This window comes from Eumetopias jubatus, unplaced genomic scaffold (genome assembly GCF_037043125.1).
Source record: "Eumetopias jubatus isolate StellerSeaLion01/CBP00866 unplaced genomic scaffold, mEumJub1_p1.0 scaffold_3, whole genome shotgun sequence".
NCBI classification, from domain to species: domain Eukaryota; kingdom Metazoa; phylum Chordata; class Mammalia; order Carnivora; family Otariidae; genus Eumetopias; species Eumetopias jubatus.
The window spans coordinates 42,387,397-42,392,250 of NW_028274809.1; the positions used below are offsets into that span (position 1 = coordinate 42,387,397).

The 4,854-nt window shown below is 36.9% G+C and overlaps 1 pseudogene; it reads left to right on the plus strand.

Annotated features, from left to right (window-relative positions):
• The first annotated feature begins 242 nt into the window (after window positions 1-242).
• On the plus strand, window positions 243-1,458 carry LOC114222898 (single-stranded DNA-binding protein 2 pseudogene; annotated as a pseudogene).
• The last annotated feature ends 3,396 nt before the right edge of the window (window positions 1,459-4,854 follow it).

Consider the following 4,854-nt stretch of genomic DNA (forward strand, 5'->3'; position numbering starts at 1 on the left):
AGGAACATAGAACAGAGAGAAAACAGTAATAAATGTGTTGTATATTGAATAGTGGGGGTGGCTGCGTGGGTCGCCATGGGGACGGGGCTGTTCCCGGGGAGGCTGTGATGGGTTGACAGGTGCGTGACAGTGGGAGCTGCTCTCGGCACAAGCGTGTACAGCAAAGGCAAGAGTAACAGCAGTGCCGTCCCGTCCAACAGCCAGGCCCGGGAGAAATTAGCACTCTATGTATATGAATATCTGCTCATGTAGGAGCTCAGAAATCGGCCCAAACATTTTTATCAGAGATAAGATGGGAAAAAAAAACATCACATTGGGGGAACCACCAGGATTCTTACATTCTTGGTGGTGTGTATTTTGGGATCTCTACTGTGCAGCTCCAGAAAGACGGGAAACATGAGAACATTCAAGTGAAGCAAAAGACTTCCATGATTATAGCGCTGAGCAGCTCCCAGCCCAGTGCTAGGAAACGTTCCCCCAGGAGATGGCATGCCAGTAGGTCCTGTACCACCAGGGTTCTTTCAGCATTTTATGTCACCTCGGTACCCTGGAGGTCCAAGGCCCCCACTGAGGATACCTACCAGGCACTTGGAGGTGTCCCAGGAAGTCAGCCATTACTTCCAAGTGGAATGGACCCAACCCAACAACAAGGACGTCCAAATATGGGTGGGCCAATGCAGAGAATGACTCCTCCAAGAGGAATGGTGCCCTTAGGACCATAGAACTATGGAGGTGCAATGAGACCCCCCCGAATGCTTTAGGTGGCCCCAGAATGCCTGGAATGAACAAGGGTCCAGGTGGTGGTAGACCTTGGCCAAACCCAACAAATGCCAATTCAATACCATACTCTTCAGCATCTCCTGGGAATTATGTAGGTCCTCCAGGAAGTGGAGGGCCACCAGGAACACTCATCATGCCTAGTCCAGCAGATACAACCAACTCTGGAGACAACATGTATACTTTAATGAATGCAGTACCTCCTGGACCTAACAGGCCTAATTTTCCAATGGGCCCCAGGTCAGATGGTCCCATGGGTGGATTAGGAGGAATGGAGTCACATCACATGAATGGCTCTTTAGGCTCAGGAGATATGGACAGTATTTCCAAGAATTCTTCCAATAATATGAGCCTGAGTAATCAACCGGGCACTCCAAGGGATGATGGCGAAATGGGGGGAAATTTCTTAAATCCTTTTCAGAGTGAGAGTTACTCCCCTAGCATGACAATGAGTGTGTGATCCATTACCAAGTCTCCTCATGAAAACCACAGTGAGTCAGCCCTTCACAGAACTACTACGGAAGAAAATTATTCATCACAGTGTACAGTTAAACAAAGGAATCTCAGTCACACCAACCAACCTTTTTATTTCCTGCTCTCTCCCCTATTTTTTGAAGAAAGCAGGTCCAAACATGATTCAAACAACTGTACAGAGCGGCATATTAGAATTGCCCTAAACTGAACTGCAAATAATTTTGTGTATATATATGTGTGGGAAAGAGAATGTATTGTATATGTGTATGTTATATGGACATATGCACATACATACATTGACCCACAGGACATTGTAAAATATTATTACATGACATCTTAAGTAGAAATAAGTAGGGACTTTTATTCCATCCTTTATTTCACGTTTACATTTTAATTATTAAAAGTTGCTCCTGCCCCTCCCTGAACTATTTTGTGCTGTGTATATTACTGCTTTATATAAGTTATTTTTTAAGGTGAACTCAGATGTTATGGTTTTGTAAATGTCTGCAATCATGGATAGGAATAAAATTGCTTATTTGCGAGCTTTCAAAAAAAATAAAAAAATAAATGTGTTGTATATTAATCCAGCTATATCAATAATCACATTGAATGCCAATGGTTTAAATGCACCAATTAAAAGAGATTGTCAGGGTGGATCAAGAACACAGCTCAACTATGTTTGTCTATAAGAAATGCATTTTAAATATAAAGAAACACATAGATTAAAAATAAATGGATGGAGAAAAATATGCCATGCTAACATTAATCAAATGAAAAGAGTATCTATATTATTTCTAATAGAGTAGTAGACATCAAATACTTAGGTATAAGCCTAATGAAATATGTAGAAGATTTATATATGGAAACCTATAAAACTCTGAATTAAATCAAAAAACTAAAATGAAAATATTCATGGAAAGACAAAATATTGTCAAAATGTCAGTTCTTCCCAACTTGATCTACAAATTCAGTGCAACTCAATTAAAATTCCAGCAAGTAGGGTTTTTTTTTTAGATATTAACAAACAGACTCTGAAGTTTATATGAAGAGAGAAGACCTCAGAATAGCCAACTCAATATTGAAGAAGTTTATATGAAGAGAGAAGACCTCAGAATAGCCAACTCAATATTGAAGGAGAACAGCTAACTTGGGAGATTGACACTACCTGATTTTGTGTCTTACTATAAAGCTACCATAATAAAGACAGTGTGGTATTGGCAAAAGAATAGACAAATAGATAAATGGAATGGAATAGAAAACCCAAAAATAGACCCCTTTAAATATAGTAAACTAATCTTTGATGAAGAAGCAGACAGTACAATTGAGCAAAGGTAGTCTCTTCAATAAATGATGCTGGAAGAACTGGATACCCAAATGCTAATAATAATAATAATATCTAGACACAGATCTTACACACTTCACAAAAAATAACTCAAAATGCATCATGGACCTAAATGTAAAATGTAAACCCATACAACTTCTGGAAGATAACACAGGAGAAAACCAAGATGGTCTTGGGTATTGTAATGTCTTTTCAAACACAGCACCAAAGATGCAATCTGTGTAAAAAAGAATGATGAGCTGGACTTCAGTAAAATTGAAAATATCTACTCCACAAAAGACAATGTCAAGAGAATGAGAAGACAAGCCACTGACTAGGACAAAATATTTGCAAAGACACATCTGATAAAGGACCATTATCCAGAATATACAAAATCTCTTAAAATTTAATAATAAGAAAACAACCCAGTTAATAATGGGTCAAAATACTTAACACTTTACCAAAGATGACAAACATACAAAAAGAAGCTCTACATGATATGTCAGATCAGAACAAAAATGAGTTTCCACTCCATATCTATTAGAATGGATAAATTCAGAACTAAATTCAGAACACTTGTAATAACAAATGCCGATGAGAAGTTGGAGCAATGGACTCTCACTCATTGCTACTGGAAACACAGCACGATAAAGCAATTTTGAAAGACCATTTGGTGATTTCTTATAAAATGAAACATACTTTTACCATATGACCCAACAATTGTTCTCCTTGGTATTATCCATCTTAAAACCTGTAAACGGTTGCTTATAACAGCTTTATTTACATTTACTAAGACTGGGAAGCAATAAAGATGTCCTGCAATAGTGAATGAATAAATAAGCGTTGGTACATCTCAACAATGGAGTATTATTATTCAGCACTAAAAGAGAGAGAGAGGGAGAAAGCTATCAAGCCATGATAAGATGTAAAGAAAACTTCAAATTACTAAGTGAAAGAAGCAATTGTGCATATTATTAAAGAAAGAAGCCAATCTGAGAAGGCTACATACTATATGATTCCACCTGTACAACCTTCTGGAGAAGGCAAAACTATGAAGTCAGTAATTAATTAACAGGAGTTGGGGATATGGGGAGGGATGAATAGGTGGAGCACAGAGGATCTTTAAGGCAGTGAAAATATTCTGTATGACACTATAATGGTGGATACATGTCATTATATATTTGTCTAAACCCATAGAATGTACAACACCAAGGGTGAACCATAATGTATAATATGGACTTGGGTGTCAATGCAGGTTTATCAATTGTAACATACGTAATGCTCTGTTTGGGATGTTAATAATGAGACTCATTATGCATGTGTGGGGCAGGGGATATATGGTAAATCTCTGTACCTTCCTCTCAATTTTGCTATTAACTTAAATCTGTTTTTAAAAATTTTTAAGTTGAGGCACCTGGGTGACTCAGTCAGTTAAGTATCTGCCTTTGGCTCAGGTCATGATCCCAGGGGTCCTGGGATCGAGCCCTGCATTGGGCTCCCTGCTCAGTGGGAAGCCTGCTTCATCCTCTCCTTCTGCTGCTTCCCCTGCTTGTGCTCCCACTCTCTCTTTCTCTGTCAAATAAATAAATAAAATCTTTAAAATTTTTAATTTAAAAATTGTTTCTAAAAATTGCTATGATAAAGATAAAACTTCTGGTTTTATATCTGCAACATTGCTATCATTTTTATTTTTTATTTTTTCCTTCTTTCCTTTTTCTAGATTAAATAAATTTTTTAAATGATTTCTTTCTGTTTTGACAGTATCAGCTGTTTAACTATATCTTCTGTTATAATTATTTCAGTGGTTATCCTAGGTACATCGCTGAACTGAGTGATTCAAATATGATCTAGTAAACCCTGAACATACCTGTTTTGAAATTAAAGTACGCCTCAGTTTTCTAGGTCACATTAAAATGATATATGGAAGAAATTTAAATTAGAATAAGGTTTTAAAATATTTCTGACTTTTAATAGAGATAAGAGTCTAGGTGAGCCATGACTTACAACATATATCTATATACTTATTATAGCCAGCCTTTTAGGTCATGGTCTTAACATTCTGCAATCAAATCTTGAGAATGTTTTATGGCTCATGTTAAGATTTCTATTTTCACATTGTCACTCCAGAAGGGGTTAATGTTCACATATTCTTAGGATCTTATCCTTCTACATGACCCTTCTTTTCTAAATATTTTGTGAAACACAATATCTGAACTTTACACATTCCTATATACATTTATCTCTACATTAAAATTTTAAAAAGACTACGTAATAAAAAAATC